Source organism: Phyllobates terribilis, unplaced genomic scaffold (genome assembly GCF_046119375.1).
Source record: "Phyllobates terribilis strain yellow unplaced genomic scaffold, ASM4611937v1 Scaffold_1__5_contigs__length_1240528914, whole genome shotgun sequence".
Classification (NCBI taxonomy): Eukaryota; Metazoa; Chordata; class Amphibia; order Anura; family Dendrobatidae; genus Phyllobates; species Phyllobates terribilis.
The window spans coordinates 258106626-258125182 of record NW_027362761.1 but is presented as its reverse complement, the minus strand read 5'-3'; positions in this window follow the sequence as shown (position 1 = coordinate 258125182).

Genomic DNA, 18557 nt, shown 5'->3' with positions numbered 1-18557 from the left:
CAGGGACTTGGTGCTCCTGGATGCGCAACACACATGAGTGCCTTCTTGCTGCACTACCTGCAACATGACCCTCGAATTGTGAGAATTAGAAATAATCCTGACTACTGGGTTGCCACACTGTTAGATCCCCGGTACAAAAGTAAATTTGCAGAAATTATTCCTGCCATAGAAAGGGATGCACGCATGCAGGAGTATCAGCAGAGACTGTTGCAGAATCTTACATGTGCTTTTCCACAAAATACCAGTGGTGCACGTAGTGAATCTCACAGTTCCAACTTGCCAACCGTGGGACCGTCAAGTGTTCAGCACTCAAACCGTAACAGAACCACAGTATCTGCTGGTAACATCAATTTTGCGGAATCATTTCACCACTTTTTTAGCCCATCCTTTGCAAGGCCACAGGAGACAAGAAGTCTGACACATAGTCAACGCCTAGAGACGATGGTACAGGAGTATCTCCAAGTAAACATTGAAGCCACGACTGTGTCACTGGACCCTTGCTCTTTTTGGGCTTCCAATCTGGATAAATGGCCGGAGCTAGCCACTTACGCCTTGGAGATCTTGTCATGCCCCGCAGCCAGCGTTCTGACTGAACGTGTGTTCAGCGCTGCTGGTGGTGTGCTGACAGATAAGCGCACGCGGCTCTCCACTGATAATGTAGACAGACTCACGTTCATAAAGATGAACAAATCATGGATCCGAAACGACTTTTCTACCCCTGTGTCATCCTGGGGAGAGTAAAAGCTTGATGATTGGTTAAAATCACCCTACCAACCGTTTTAAGCTTTCAAATTACTAATCATGTTTATCTGTATCTTGACTGGAAAATAATTTGGGCTTTGTAGCAGTGTGCAGCACTGATCCTATTAGGCCATCTATAATAAGCTTCACCAGATTTAAAATTAAAAATAATTTTTAGCTGCATCTAGCCCGGAAAATAATTTTGGGGCTCCGAGATGCGCAAGACACATAAGTGCCTTCTTGCTGCACTACCTGCAGCATGACCCTCATATTGTCAGAATTCGAAGTAATCATGACTACTGGGTTGCCACACTCTTAGATCCCCCAAACTTTTCGATCAACCTTTTCATTTTAATAAAGACCAAAAAAATGGTCATTTTTGAAATTATAAGCATTAGCAGGTTGTTAGAAACTGAAATCAAACAGTTTTCAACTCAAAACTTTATTCTAGGTGATGTTACATTTTCACATAGGACCCCTTGTTCGAAAGGAGCTTCTGAACTCTCTCGTCCATTGAATTTGTCAGGTTTTGGATGGTTTCTGCTTCAATTGTTTTGCATGAGGACAGAATACCCTCCCAGAGCTGTTGCTTAGATGTGAACTGCCTCCCGCCATCATAGACACTCCTTTTAATGATGCTCCAAAGGTTCTGAATGGGGTAGAGGTCAGGGGAGCATGGGGGTCACACCATAAGTTTGTCCCCTTTTATGCCCATATCAGCCAGAGATGCAGATGTTTTATGTGCAGCATGAGATGGTGCATTATCATGCAGAAAAATGATCTTGCTGTGGAATACACGGTTCTTCTTCTTGAACCATGGCAGGAAGTGCTGTTTGAGAAAATCCACATACATTATGGAGTTCATCTTTAGCGCCTTCAGGGATCCTAAAGGGGCCGACAATCTCTCTCCCCATGATTCCAGCCCAAAACATTACTCCACCTCCTCCTTGTTGGCGCTGTAGCCGTGTTTGCGTGGGGTGTCCATCAACCAGCCATCCTCCACTCCATTCATCTGGACCATCGAGCGCTGCACGGCACTCATCCGTGAACAAAACAGTTTTGAAATCAGTCTTCATGTAATGTTTGGCCCACTGGAGCCGTTTCTGCTTGTGTGAAGTGGATAGAGGAGGTCGACAGGATGGCGTATGCACAGCTGCAAACCTCTGAAGGACCCTGCATCTTGTTGTTCGGGGGACGTTGGAGGCACAAGCAGCTTCAAAAACTTGTCTGCTGCTATGACAAGGCTTTTTTGCCGCTGCTCTTTCAACCTGACGTAATTGCCTGTAGGAAAGAGTCCTCAATTTGCCCTTATCAGCACGCACACGTGTGTACTGTGAATCAGCTACATACTTCTTGATTGCCAAGACACTTCATCCTGATCATCGCACAATGTTGATTGTAGTCATGCCTTGACCTAAACACTCCACAATTTGTTGCTTCTCAGCAGCCGACACATCCTTTTTCTTTCCCATTTTGGCAGAAAATGTAGGCTGCTTAATAATGTGAGAGAGCCTTCTTAAGTAGTCTTGCCTTTCATTGGACACACCTGCCAAACTAATTAGCACAGGTGTCTGCAATTGCTTACAGTGATATAAAGAGCCCTGACACACATCACCATCAATGAGTTTAACTGACAAACAAACAAATTCTTCCCTTATCACTCCTAAACACTTTTTGCATAATAATTTGGAACGCGGTGTACATGTGCTTTTCCACAAAACACCAGTGGTTCACGTAGTGAATCTTACAGTTCTAACTTGCCAACCGTGGTCTGTATGGAGTTGTTCAATAAAGGGCCCAAAATTAAGATAACATAGATGGGAGAGGTCTCTATGAATAGGAATTCCTCAGTATTTGATACCCTGTGAGGGCCAGGCAAAGGGAAAGTTGGACTGGATGGAATCCTATATGGATTTAGGGAGGGAGACATCGAGGGCCTCAGACTTCGCTGCATTGATTTTAAAATTTTACCATGTAACAAAGTGATCTATTTCAGCCATAACAGCAGGGATGGATATATGTGATTGAGTGATATATACTAGGACATCATCAGCAAATAGAGAGCACTTGTACTCGGTGCCTCCCACCTCAATCCACCTAATATTGGGGTTATGGCGAATTGATGAGAGCAGGTGCTCCGTCACTAGGATGTATAAGAGAGGGGACAGAGGACATCCCTGCCTTGTCCCATTGGTGATTGTGAAAGGTGATGAAAATGTTCTGACGCACCCCCTGGGCCTTGGGACACCCGGAGCCGGACCCTTTTTGGTGGATGCTGGTGGTTGTAGTCTTCGTGGCGGCGATCCGGTTCCGTGGCTCAGGGCGGTCAAACCAGTGGCGGAACTATTTATGTGGTTTTGATGTTTAAATGTCCGACTACGCCACCCGTGGATTGCGGTCAGAGTGAACCGCCGCTACAGGGCAGACCGCTAAGGCTGGTGTTGTGGGTGCAGCAGAGCGTAGCATAACTCCCCACGGGAGGAGTATAGCCTCAGGGCAGTGTATGCGGGGGATGGGGGTGATGGTGCAGGGCAGCAGCAGTAACGACACGGAGTCAGTGATGCAGTTCAGGGCCTTTACTCACAGTTCTTATTATCCAGACCACGTCTGCAGGTAACGGCTGCCCACGTCGTATTGTGCTCACCAGGTGAGGGGCTCAGACAACTCCCAGATAACTTTGGAGCGCTTCACAGGACCCCCTTTGTGTGTCCTTTGTCTGGCCTTTCTTACCAACACTTCTGTCCGGCTGCCTCGGGCCTCCTCTTGGTAAATTTGGCGCCAGTTTCCCTGACCCTATGTGGTGCCTTCCTAGCGGGTGGAGCAAGGGGCTGCGCCACATAAAATGTCAGAGCCTCCGGTTTCTAGCTGAGGGTCGTTTCCTGCCTCCACTAGTTCGGGGACCGGTCTCCCCCTTTGGCCTGACCCCTCCACGCAGGTGGATTCGGGCGTGCGGTGGCGACTCGCCCGTCCCCACCCCTGGGATCCCTTCATTCCTCGTTCCTGGAGCCTTCTCCGCTCCTCTTCCTTCCTTCTCCCTCTTGCAGGCCTGGGCCCCTGTTACTAGGCCCGCCTCCGGAGCAGAGCTCATGCAGAGCCCCTGCTCCCTGCCACTTCTGCTCAGACTTCTCTGCACTGAACTAAGATGGTGCCCACCTTTTATACTCCCTTCTCAATGCACCCAGGAACTGCTTCCTCCCTGCTCCTGCACTGCAGGGTTCCCCTTCCTCAGTGTTCCCTCCCCCCACTCCAGCCAGGGACAGGGACTGTCGTGCCCATCTCAGGGGCATATTGGTCGCCCTGCCCCACGGCAATGTGGTGTAATGCATGCAGGTGTCGGGTCCTGATCCACACTCCATCCTTATCTGAGAGTGAGATATCACACCTCTGGGTGAGGTGCAATACGTCTGTAGCAACCGAGCCCTCGGTGCTACAGTTCCATTTATCTTCAGCCTAGGTGACGTATTGTGATACAGGGCCGTGATTTTGGCTATAAAACGGTCCCCTAGACCCCTACCCCAAGCTTTTTAAGAGAATCATATATGGCGTGCCAGGAGACTCTATGGAATGCTTTCTCAGCATCCAACGAGAGTATCTACTTACAAATTTTTAACTGCATCTAGCCCAGGAAATACTTTGTGCCTAGTAGCAGTGTCTGCTAGTCAGCGGATTATCCCGGCTGTTAAGCAAGCTACACCACCTGTAGTTTGGACACTTAATTTTTTCAAAGGAAATGCTTCGGGACCACGGGATACTTAGTGAAGAGCATCAGGAGGCACCCCAAGGCATAGGGGCTGGGACTGGCACTAGGATGCCTTGCGGTGGACAGCCGAGCTCGATCCTTATAAAAGCTTTTTAACTGCAGCAGCTTTAGTGGACGCTACTGGAGCTGGAATTACGCGGCTGCTGGCATGAGACTTGCCCTCCAATAGATCCTTGTAAATGGATTTAAAGTGTATTCATTCAAATTAGAGGGACAATTTAAATTAAAAAGCTTAGAGCTGCCTCCACCACAGGGGGGCTCTCTCGACCCACCAGCGGACAGGCACCAGTATTGGGAGAGGGGGGCTGGCCATCAGGGTTCACCGCGGCTCTGGCACAAACCCGGCGACACGGAGGTGGCACGGGCAGGAGCGGACTGGCCGTCTCGGCTTCTCACTTTTTGGATTTTAGAAGGGCATGACATGCCTATATCTGTGTCTCCCCCTCCTTTTACTCCTCCACCTCTTTTCTTTTCGCATGACTATATGTACTTGTCACTTTTCCATGTGTTAGTTGTGTCTTCTGAGCAGTTTGTCAGCTTTTGGACACCTTTGAAGGTGTTTTCTATGTGTTTCTATGTGTTTTTGTTTGCCTGCCATTGGTTTTAACGGTGTTCGAAGGTGTTCGACGAACAGTTCGACGAACAGTTCGGCGAACACACGGGTGTTCGACGAACCGAACCGAACTCGAACACTACGGGGGTGGCTCAACACTAGCTGTGACATTTTATGTGGCGCAGCCCCTCGCTACACCCACTAGGAGGGCAGCACATAGGGTCAGGGAAACTGGTGCCAAGTTTACCAAGAGGAGGCCCGAGGCAGCCGGACAGAAGGGTTGGTAAGAAAGGCCAGACAAAGGACACACAAAGGGGGTCCTGTGAAGCGCTCCAAAGTTATCTGGGAGTTGTCTGAGCCCCTCACCTGGTGAGCACAGTACGACGTGGGCAGCCGTTACCTGCAGACGTGGTCTGGATAATAAGAACTGTGAGTAAAGGCCCTGGACTGCATCACTGACTCCGTGTCGTTACTGCTGCTGCCCTGCACCATCACCCCCATCCTCCGCATACACTGCCCTGAGGCTATACTCCTCCCGTGGGGAGTTATGCTACGCTCTGCTGCACCCACAACACCAGCCTCAGCGGTCTGCCCTGCAGCGGCGGTTCACTCTGACCGCAATCCACGGGTGGCGTAGTCGGACATTTAAACATCAAAACCACATAAATAGTTCCGCCACTGGTTTGACCACCCTGAGCCACGGAACCGGGTCGCCGCCACGAAGACTACAACCACCAGCATCCACCAAAAAGGGTCCGGCTCCGGGTGTCCCAAGGCCCAGGGGGTGCATCAGAACATTTTCATCACCTTTCACAATCACCAATGGGACAAGGCAGGGATGTCCTCTGTCCCCTCTCTTATACATCCTAGTGACGGAGCACCTGCTCTCATCAATTCGCCATAACCCCAATATTAGGTGGATTGAGGTGGGAGGCACCGAGTACAAGTGCTCTCTATTTGCTGATGATGTACTAGTATATATCACTCAATCACATATATCCATCCATGCTGTTATGGCTGAAATAGATCACTTTGTTACATGGTCAAATTTTAAAATCAATGCAGCGAAGTCTGAGGCCCTCGATGTCTACCTCCCCAAATCCATATAGGATTCCATCCAGTCCAACTTTCCCTTTGCTTGGCCCTCACAGGGTATCAAATACTTAGGAATTCCTATTCATAGAGACCTCTCCCATCTATGTTATCTTAATTTTGGGCCCTTTATTGAACAACTCCATACAGACCACGGTTGGCAAGTTAGAACTGTAAGATTCACTACGTGAACCACTGGTGTTTTGTGGAAAAGCACATGTACACTGTGTTCCAAATTATTATGCAAAAAGTGTTTAGGAGTGATAAGGGAAGAATTTGTTTGTTTGTCAGTTAAACTCATTGATGGTGATGTGTGTCAGGGCTCTTTATATCACTGTAAGCAATTGCAGACACCTGTGCTAATTAGTTTGGCAGGTGTGTCCAATGAAAGGCAAGACTACTTAAGAAGGCTGTCTCACATTATTAAGCAGCCTACATTTTCTGCCAAAATGGGAAAGAAAAAGGATGTGTCGGCTGCTGAGAAGCAACAAATTGTGGAGTGTTTAGGTCAAGGCATGACTACAATCAACATTGTGCGATGATAAGGATGAAGTGTCTTGGCAATCAAGAAGTATGTAGCTGATTCACAGTACACACGTGTGCGTGCTGATAAGGGCAAATTGAGGACTCTTTCCTACAGGCAATTACGTCAGGTTAAAAGAGCAGCGGCAAAAAAGCCTTGTCATAGCAGCAGACAAGTTTTTGAAGCTGCTGGTGCCTCCAACGTCCCCCGAACAACAAGATGCAGGGTCCTTCAGAGGTTTGCAGCTGTGCATATGCCATCCTGTCGACCTCCTCTATCCACTTCACACAAGCAGAAACGGCTCCAGTGGGACAAACATTACATGAAGACTGATTTCAAAACTGTTTTGTTCACGGATGAGTGCCGTGCAGCGCTCGATGGTCCAGATGGATGGAGTGGAGGATGGCTGGTTGATGGACACCCCACGCAAACACGGCTACAGCGCCAACAAGGAGGAGGTGGAGTAATGTTTTGGGCTGGAATCATGGGGAGAGAGATTGTCGGCCCCTTTAGGATCCCTGAAGGCGCTAAAGATGAACTCCATAATGTATGTGGATTTTCTCAAACAGCACTTCCTGCCATGGTTCAAGAAGAAGAACCATGTATTTCACAGCAAGATCATTTTTTTGCATGATAATGCACCATCTCATGCTGCACATAAAACATCTGCATCTCTGGCTGATATGGGCATAAAAGGGGACAAACTTATGGTGTGACCCCCATGCTCCCCTGACCTCTACCCCATTCAGAACCTCTGGAGCATCATCAAAAGGAGTGTCTATGATGGCGGGAGGCAGTTCACGTCTAAGCAACAGCTCTGGGAGGGTATTCTGTCCTCATGCAAAACAATTGAAGCAGAAACCATCCAAAACCTGACAAATTCAATGGACAAGAGAGTTCAGAAGCTCCTTTCGAACAAGGGGTCCTATGTGAAAATGTAACATCACCTAGAATAAAGTTTTGAGTTGAAAATTGTTTGATTTCAGTTTCTAATAACCTGCTAATGCTTATAATTTCAAAAATGACCATTTTTTTGGTCTTTATTAAAATGAAAAGGTTGATCGAAAAGTTTGGGGGATCTAAGAGTGTGGCAACCCAGTAGTCATGATTACTTTGAATTCTGACAATATGAGAGTCATGTTGCAGGTAGTGCAGCAAGAAGGCACTTATGTGTCTTGCGCATCTCGGAGCCCCAAAATTATTTTCCGGGCTAGATGCAGCTACAAATTATTATTAATTTTAAATCTGGTGGAGCTTAGTATAGATGGGCTAATAGGATCAGAGCTGCACACTGCTACAAAGCCCAAATTATTTTCCAGTCAAGATACAGATAAACATGATTAGTAATTTGAAAGCTTAAAATGGTTGGTAGGGTGATTTTAACCAATCATCAAGCTTTTACTCTCCCCAGGATGACACAGGGGTAGAAAAGTCGTTTCGGATCCATGATTTGTTTATCTTTATGAACGTGAGTCTGTCTACATTATCAGTGGAGAGCCGCGTGCGCTTATCTGTCAGCACACCACCAGCAGCGCTGAACACACGTTCAGACAGAACGCTGGCTGCGGGGCATGACAAGATCTCCAAGGCGTAAGTGGCTAGCTCCGGCCATTTATCCAGATTGGAAGCCCAAAAAGAGCAAGGGTCCAGTGACACAGTCATGGCTTCAATGTTTACTTGGAGATACTCCTGTACCATCGTCTCTAGGCGTTGACTATGTGTCAGACTTCTTGTCTCCTGTGGCCTTGCAAAGGATGGGCTAAAAAAGTGGTGAAATGATTCCGCAAAATTGATGTTACCAGCAGATACTGTGGTTCTGTTACGGTTTGAGTGCTGAACACTTGACGGTCCCACGGTTGGCAAGTTGGAACTGTGAGATTCACTACGTGCACCACTGGTGTTTTGTGGAAAAGCACATGTAAGATTCTGCAACAGTCTCTGCTGATACTCCTGCATGCGTGCATCCCTTTCTATGGCAGGAATAATTTCTGCAAATTTACTTTTGTACCGGGGATCTAACAGTGTGGCAACCCAGTAGTCAGGATTATTTCTAATTCTCACAATTCGAGGGTCATGTTGCAGGTAGTGCAGCAAGAATGCACTCATGTGTGTTGCGCATCCAGGAGCACCAAGTCCCTGTTGTGTTGGTGGCGAGGTAACAATCATGCTTCCTTCCTCTGTCCTCTCCCCCCAACCTCGCACAACAGAAATGTGATCAAGGTCTCCCTCATCTGATGAGTCTTCCATCAGTTCGTCCTCCACTTCTTCCTGGGCTCCTGCACCTTCCTCACTAGTTTGGCTGCTACCATGCGCCCTGGTAAAACCATCTCCCCCACCCTCACATGCCTGCCGCCTTGGTGCTGCCGACCGTCTGGACCTTGCAGATGTTAGCCCTTCCGCATACAACTCCTCCTCCTCTACTTCCTCCACCTCCTCTTGTGCCACCACCTGACTCCGAATTCTGTTTAACATGTGCTCCAGCATGTAAATCACCGGAATAGTCATGCTGATAATGGCATCGTCAGCACTAAACATCTACGTCGCCATTTCAAAACTGTGCAGAAGGGTGCATAGGTCCCTGATCTGAGACCACTCCTCCAGCGTGATTTGCCCCACCTCCGGATCTCGTTGGCCCAGGCTATACGTCAGAACGTATTGCACCAGGGCTTGTCGGTGCTGCCACAGTCGCTGCAACATGTGCAGAGTTGAATTCCACCGGGTAGGCACATCGCATTTTAGCCGGTGAAGTGGCAGGCCCAACGACTTCTGTAGAGATGTAAGTCGCTGAGCTGCGGGATGCGAACGGCGGAAGTGAGCACACAGCGACCGTGCCCTCTGCAGAAGGCCATCTAGTCTGGGATAGTGGGCTAAAAATTGCTCGACAAGCAGGTTCAACACGTGAGCCATACAAGGCACGTGTGTGACATTGCCCCGGTGAAGGGCCGCACCCAGGTTTGCAGCATTGTCGCACATGGCCTTCCCTGGTTTCAGGTCCAGTGGAGACAACCATTCATGAAATTGGTTCTCCAGAGCTGACCACAACTCCTCAGCTGTGTGACTCACATTTCCCAGACATTTCAAAGTAAAAACCGCCTGATGACGTTGAGTCCTATTGCCAGCATAGTAAGGAGGTGTGCAGGATCCCTTCTGCGCAGTTAGAAAGCTTGTGGCATAACCAGACAGGCTTTGGGTGCAGGTGGAAGACCGAGAGGAGGTTGAGGAGGCAGAAGCAGTGGAGGAACTTTGACATAAAGAGGATTGACGCACAACTCGTGGGGACGGCAAGACTTGGACAGCAGCCCCTTGTCCTGCTGTCACCATAGTTACCCAGTGCCCAGTCAGCGACATGTAACGCCCCTGTCCATGCCTACTCGTCCAAGTGTCTATGGTGAAATGCACCCTGTCACACACAGAGTTTCTCAAAGAAGCGGTGATGTTGTGTGCGACATGCTGGTGGAGCGCAGGCACACCTTTCTTTGAGAAGTAGTGCCGACTGGGCATCTGGTACTGGGGCACTGCGACGGACATAAGGTCTCGAAAATCCTCTGTGTCCACCAGGCGGAAAGGCAGCATTTCTGTAGCCAAGAGCTTGCAGATGGTGAAATTCAACCTCTTAGCTTTCTCTTGGCTAGGAGGAAATGGTCTTTTACTTGTCCACATCTGAGGGACCGAGGGCTGGCTATTGTGCTTAGACGGGGTTGATAAGGGTGTCCCCGGCAAACTGCCGGTCTGTGTGGAAGATGCAGGCGGACATGTTAGGTTGCCTTGATCCAAAGGTGGTGCTATCGATGTCGGACAGCGCTCAACACCAGCTGGTGTTACCACCTCCAAAGAAAATGATGACCTGCCAATCACGCTGGCTGTTGCGGGTAAAGAGGTGGCAGGTCTGCGGCCCAAAACAGGTGTCACTGCTGTCCCCCCAGTCACTGGGGATGAAGAGGCTGCGGATGCACAAGATATGGCAGACGGTGGTTGGCCCGGCCGGCTAGGCCGCATTGTAGCACACTGAGCTTCCCACTGCAACTTATGCTTCATGTCCATGTGCCGGTTCATGCATGAAGTACTCAAACTATGTATTTTTTGGCCTCTACTTAGCTTTTGCTGACAAATGTTACAGATAATACGAGTTGGGTCATCTTTATCGATCTGAAAAAATGCCCAGGCTATGAAAGGCTTAGCACCCATGCGACCTGAAGAGCCACCACGACTTGTGGTGAGAGGCAGAGTTGTGTTTGAGGATGCAGTTGTTGACGTGCTTCCAGTACTACGTCTCTGTCCAGGAAGGCGCAACCTGACCTCGTCGTCACTAGCATCTTCCTCCACCTCCTCTGCTGACCTCATCTCTTGGCTGACTGTGGGTTGACAGTAAGTGGGATCTCCAACCTCATCATCATCACCCTGTGCGTTATCACACCCGTCGTCCTCAGAGCCAACCTGTTCCTGCCCTGACAAAAAACAAAAGTTGTCGCTCCAATCAGGTATTTGAGTCTCATCATCGTCTTCCTCATTATCTCCACCAACAGGAGTTACAGTTTGGGAATGAGGGTCTACATTATGGTCAGAACCTTCTGTGTCTGGTCCTGGATCCGATTCATAAAGATTCTGGGCATCAGTGCAGATCATTTCCTCGTCTGGATTCACACAAGCGCTGGAGTCGACCTCTGATTCCCAGGCTATAGTATGAGTAAACAGCTCTGCAGACTCAACCATCTGTTCTACCTCATACTCAGACGGGCAGCTGGAGATTTGGGAGCTGTGAGGAAGCAAGTGCGATTGGGGTGACACCTTTGAGGACTGGAGTATTTGTGATGTTGAAGTTGATGTGGAGGAGAGCCCACTTAAAGGAGCACTTGATATCCGTTGAAGCTCCTGCTGTTTTTGTGCCTCATCTGGAATTTGTAGCGATTGGCGTGGCCGTAAGAAAGGGATCTTATCACATTGTCCGCTAAAAGAAGTAGACATTTTAGTTTGGCTGGAAGATGGTCTTTCTTCTGCAGATGTTTCTGTTGCTTTAACACCTACCCCACGGACACAACCTTTTTTCCCCTTCCCAACACGCCTATTCCCCTTTCCACCAGCAGCAGGCCTTTTTCCACTGATTTTGGTGGTTAACTAATTCACAACTCTGGAGTTGTTTTCACAAAAAAACAATGGATGGGAACCGAGCAGAGCTGAGTGGCCAAACTGTGGTATTAGGCCAAAACTATTGGCTGGGTTAGATGCAGAAAAAAATTATATTCAATTTGCAACCTGATGGAGGTCAGTATAGATGGACTAATAGAGAAAGTCCCACACACAGCTAGAATCCCAAATATTTTTTCAGAGGTAGATGCAGAAAAAATATATATTCAGTTTGCAACCTGATGGAGGTCAGTATAGTTGGACTAATAGAGAAAGTCCCTCACACTGCTTGAAGGCCAAATATTTTTTCAGAGGTAGATGCAGAAAAAAATTATATTCACTTTGCAACCTGATGGAGGTCAGTATAGATGGACTAATAGAACAAGTCCCACACACAGCTAGAAGCCCAAATATTTTTTCAGAGGTAGATGCAGAAAAAAATTATATTCAGTTTGCAACCTGATGGAGGTCTGTATAGATGGATTAATAGAACAAGTCCCACACACAGCTAGAAGCCCAATATTTTTTCAGAGGTAGATGCAGAAAAAAAATATATTCAGTTTGCAACCTGATGGAGGTCAGTATAGATGGACTAATAGAGAAAGTCCCACACACAGCTAGAAGGCCAAATATTTTTTCAGAGCTAGATGCAGACAAAAAAATATTTTTAATTTGCAGCCTGATGGAGGTCAGTATAGATGGACTAATAGAGAAAGTCCCACACACTGCTAGAAGGCCAAATATTTTTTCAGAGCTAGATGCAGACAAAAAATTATTTTTAATTTGCAACCTGTTGGAGGTCAGTATAGATGGACTAATAGAGAAAGTCCTACACACAGCTAGAAGGCCAAATATTTTTTCAGAGCTAGATGCAGACAAAAAATTATTTTTAATTTGCAACCTGATGGAGGTCAGTATAGATGGACTAATAGAGAAAGTCCCACACACTGCTAGAAGGCCAAATATTTTTTCAGAGCTGGATGCAGATAAAAATTATTTTTAATTTGCAACCTGATGGAGGTCAGTATAGATGGACTAATAGAGAAAGTCCCACACACTGCTAGAAGGCCAAATATTTTTTCAGAGCTAGATGCAGAAAAAAATTATATTCAGTTTGCAACCTGATGGAGGTCAGTATAGATGGACTAATAGAACAAGTCCCACACACAGCTAGAAGCCCAAATATTTTTTCAGAGGTAGATGCAGATAAAAATTATTTTTAATTTGCAACCTGATGGAGGTCAGTATAGATGGACTAATAGAACAAGTCCCACACACAGCTAGAAGCCCAAATATTTTTTCAGAGGTAGATGCAGAAAAAAGTTATATTCAGTTTGCAACCTGATGGAGGTCTGTATACATGGATTAATAGAACAAGTCCCACACACAGCTAGAAGCCCAATATTTTTTCAGAGGTAGTTGCAGAAAAAATATATATTCAGTTTGCAACCTGATGGAGGTCAGTATAGATGGACTAATAGAGAAAGTCCCACACACTGCTAGAAGGCCAAATATTTTTTCAGAGCTAGATGCAGAAAAAAATTATATTCAGTTTGCAACCTGATGGAGGTCAGTATAGATGGACTAATAGAACAAGTCCCACACTCTGCTAGAAGCCCAAATATTTTTTCAGAGCTAGATGCAGAAAAAAATTATATTCAATTTGCAACCTGATGGAGGTCAGTATAGATGGACTAATAGAATGATGCTATGCCCAAAAGATTTTACTTCACTAGGTGCAGTAAAAAAATTGGTATTCTATACACAGGTGGTATATCTTGCAACACAGATAGGCTACTCCACTGACTAACACACTCTGCAATAGGCCAAAAAGGATTAGCTTTGCTAGATTCAGCCAAATGCTGTGAAAAAAACTTGCACAGCACTGGCACAGACCTGCCTGGCAAAAACTGATAGGAACTGATGTAACCTAGTCCTGAAAAGGACTGCAATTACAATTAGTCTTTACTCCCACAATCTATCTATTTAAGAGCACAGACCTGCCTGATAAAAGTCGTAGGAAATGCTGTAACCTAGTCCTTAAAAGGACTGCAATCACAACTATTCCCTACTCCCAAGCTATCTGTAGATTTGTGCGAAAATTGGCTTGAAATTAACAAGGTATAGCGCACACAGCAACAGCGGTGCCGTCTAACACGCAGCTGCAGCAGTGAGAAAATGGTGGCGACGGGGAAAATGGCTTGGTCTTATAGGGCAAGGACATGTGACATACACTGCCAATGACACATGCCCTTGTTTGTGTGAAAAAAGCACTTCGCTCCGTGTGTGCGCTGCTGATAGGCTGACAGATTGCACCTCCCCACTGTAAATGCGGGAAAGAGAAAAAAAAATGTAGATCTTCATTATTCCTGCAGAGATCCATCCCCTGCCCCTCCCCCCACCCCGCTGTACACTCAAACTGCGTATTAACATTAATTTTCATCATTACTGAGAAAAAATCCAGTTATGATTTTGGTGCACGAACAGTTATCGAACATAACCTCGAACAGCCGAATTTTTCTCAAATCGTTCGTGTTCGCCGAACGGCTCGAACACCGCCCAAAACAGCTCGAATTTGAGATTGGCGAACAGTTCGAGTAGAACAACGCTCATCTCTAATAGGCCCTAAAAACTCTATAGAGTTTTAAGATTAAGAAATGCATGTAATGAACATGGAAAGACTCATACATATGCCTCAATTCAAGTAAAACTCAGACACCCCAACTCTGGTCCTGCATGGGTGATTCTCTTAGGCTTGTTGACTCAGTAGATCTATCATGATAAGTATTATGTATATCACTTGAATTGAGGCATACTATATGTATGAGTTTTTCCATGTTTATTAGATGCATATCTTGATCTTATAAGAGAACTCTATAGAGTTTTTAGTGCCTACTAGTGATATGTGAGAGTGCTCGCAACTGCTCGGTACTCGCCCAAGCATCTCACTGCTCGAGATGCTCGGCGCTCAGCAAGTGATTCTGGGATGCTCGGGCGGGAGCTCGGGTCCCTGCCCTGCATGTTTGGTGCTCTTTAGACAGTAAATAAACATGTGGGGATTGCCCGCCACTTACTGTAATGCCGTAGCCATTTTGGTTGTGGCCTTACAGTGATTGGCTGGCCGTATAGCGTCATCGGGTCTATATAAGACCCAGTGACCCCACGCTCATCACAGTCTACCCCGGAAACAAGCAGAGTAGGGAGAGGTTCAGCTGAGTGAGGGAGAGGATTGGCGGTTTATTGGTTAGGTATAGGTATTCCACAGCAAGATATATATCCATCTGAACTAACAGTCCTTCTAAGGACTAATCCAGCTGCATATATTAATCTTGGTAATAAGTGATGAATGAATATGTTCGAAAAACAATCGCAAATTTCAAATTCGGCACGAATATGGCACATTCGGATTTGAAATCGGAAACCTGAGCATTTTTTCTTAAAATCGGCTAAAATCGGTAAAATTCAGTAAAAGTGCGGGAAATTATTGCGTCGCAACTAAAGTATTTTAATCACTTTTGCTTGGATAGTGGTGGTGTATGATGAGCAGGGGGGGCGTGTTTGATGAGGGGAGGGGCTGGGGAGAGCTCAGAAGTAGTGATGAGCGAACATGCTCACCACTACTTGGTACTCGCCCGATCATCACGGTGCTCGACAAGCTCAGTGAGTATTTCCGCATTGCTCGCGTGGGAGCTCGGGTCCCCGCCCTGCATGTTTGGCGCTCTTTAGAGAGCCAATGAACATGCAGAAATTGCTTGCCTCACACTGTAATACCATAGCCATGTTGGTTGTGGCATTACACTGATTGGCTTGCAGCACAGCGTCATTAGGTCTATATAAGACCTGGTGCCGCTATGCTCGTCACAGTCTACACCAGAAACAGGCAGAATAGGGAGAGATGCTGCAGAGTCAGGGAGAGATTTGCTTGTTTATAGTTAGTATAGGTATTCCACAACATATATATATATATATATATATATATATATATATATATATATCCATCTGAACTATCAGTCCTTCTGAGGACTAATCCAGCTGCATATATTCAGTGGTGATAGCAGGACTTAGGCAGGAAGGCAGGGTATGTGGAAGAATGCAGTTCATACAGCACAAGAGGAAAATTCTATTGTGACAGATATTTGTAGACATAGCCCCAGATATCAGGGGCCAGGGCTAATTTTTTTTTTATCTTAATCCTGGTTATTTGGTTAAAAGCAAGGCAGGCAGGGAATGTGACAGACTGCAGTGCATGATAAAGCACAAGAGGGTCCATTGCATGTTCTGACTGCTGCTATTACAGATATTTGTAGACATAGCCCCAGGTATCAGGGGCCAGGGCTAATTTTTTTTTATTTTAATCCTGATTATTTGCTTAAAAAGCAATCCAGGGTACACAATTTTCTGCTCCATTTGTTTGTTAGCACTGCAGAATACATTCAGATCTTTTCCACATTACAACGATAAAATCCAGAAATTTATAGTGAACACGGAAAATATTGGCCTCCATTTCCATTTTGTTGCAGTGTGTCGGTGAAGCTATTCACAGAAAGTCGCTGTGAAGAATATTATTAGTAAATACAGGCCCACTTTTTAAAGCTGTGGTTCTCCGTCAGACGTATCACATATAACTGCGTTCCAAAATCAGCTATTTCTGGCCTCCATTTACATTTTGTTCCAGTGTGTCAGCGAAGCTATTCACATGAGGTTGTTGTGAAGAATAGCATTAGTAAACTACAGGCCTGCAATTTAAAACCGTGGTTCTCTGTCAGACATATCACATATAACTGCATTCCAAATTCAGCCATGTCTGGCCTCCATTTCCATTTTGTTGCAGTGTGTCAGTGAAACTATTCCCATGAGAATGTTGTGAAGAATAGTATTAGTAAACTACAGGACCGCAATTTAAAACCGTGGTTCTCCATCAGACGTATCACATATAACTGCGTTCCAAATTCAGCCATTTCTGGCCCCCATTTCCATTTTGTTGCAGTGTGTCAGCGAAGGTATTCACACGAGGTCGCTGTGAGGAATAGTATTAGCAAACTACAGGCCCGCTATTTAAAAATGTGGTTCTCCGTCAGACGTATCACATACAACTGCGCTCAAAATTCAGCCATTTCTGGCTTCCATTTACATTTTATTGTAGTGTGTTAGCGAAGCTATTCACACGAGGTTGTTGTGCGGAATAGTTTTAGTAAACTACAGGCGTGCAATTTAAAGCCGTAGTTCTCCATCAGACATATCACATATACCTGTAACTGCAGTTCAATTCCAGACATTTGTAGTGAACGTGGAAAATATTGTCCTCCATTTATCAGTATACACCATTTTACAGCTCCATTTGCTTGTTCACAGAATACAGCCAGATTTTTTTAGTATATTACGGTTTTGTGGAAGCAGAGGAACTTTTTTCAATGATCAGACGCACATTATCCATATGACTGCTGTAATAATACAGAAATTTTGTGGAGCGTGTCAAATATTCCACTCCATTTAAAGTCAGTCAACTGTGTTTTGTTGAACCAATTGACACTTGGTCTGGAAAGGTTCCTGGACACTCTATGGCTGCTTTTTTTTTTTACTGTGGACTGGCTCCAGCAATCTATAAGATTGCAATCTTTAAGATCCCTTCACTGGCTCCCCATTGGCCAGACACTTCAGTTCAAAACCGTAACCATGACATGCTAAACCATCCACAACCTGTCTTCTCCATACATCTGTAACCTATTCTCCCGGTACATACCTGCACGCAACCTCTGATCCTCACAAGAGCTCCTTCTCTACTCCAGTCTTATCGCCTCTTCCCACAATCACATACAAGATTTTTCAAGTGGATCCCTTCTACTCTTGAACTGTGTGCCTCAACATATCAGACTCTTGCCTGCTGATGAAACCTTTAAAAGGAATCTGAAGGCCCACCTCTTCTGACAAGCCTACAACCTGCAGTAACCCTCGCTCCACCATACTGCTGCATGACCAGCTGTACCCTCACCTACTGTATTCTCACCCATCCCTTTATAGACTGTTTGTGCGCCCTCACAGGCAGGGTCCTCTCTGCTCTTGTACCAGTCAGTGACCTCTTTCACATGTAAAGTGCAATGGAATAAATGGGGCTATAATAATAAATAATAATAATTATACTTCTTGTACTCTGGGTCAGTTGATGGCACGTTCCTGGTGACTGCCCCTAAATTGATGTGTTTTGGCAGCTTTTGGTCCCGTTTAAAGGTGTTGTTTATGCATTTGGTTTTGGCACTCATTGAATCCAATGGCGTTCTGCAATGTTCGGCAAATATTCAACAATTACATTGGCGAATATTGCAAAAACGGTGATTGTAATCTGAAACGAATATTGAAACACCCTTAAAATTGATGTGGGTGTTGCATCACGGTCACCCTGGTGATATGGTGGGGGAGGATGAGGTGAAGGAGAAGAGCGACATAAAATAAAACAATTCCTGAAGGGTATACCCATGTCTGGGTGTGAACGTGTGCATGGGAATAGACCCCCCAAAAAATAACCACTGGATTTGAGTTTATGTTTGATGCTATCATCTGGTGGTGTTGAAAAGTTTGGCCCAATCCAGCCCTTGTTCATTTTTATGAGTCAGCCTGTCAGCATTTTCAGTTGACAGGTGGATGCGCCTATCAGTTTTAACAGTTATAATTCCCCTGGCGGCACTAAAAACCATCTCTGACAAAATGCTAGAGGCCAGGACCTCCAAGGCATAGAGAGACAGTTCATGCCACGTGTCCAGCTTTGATACCCA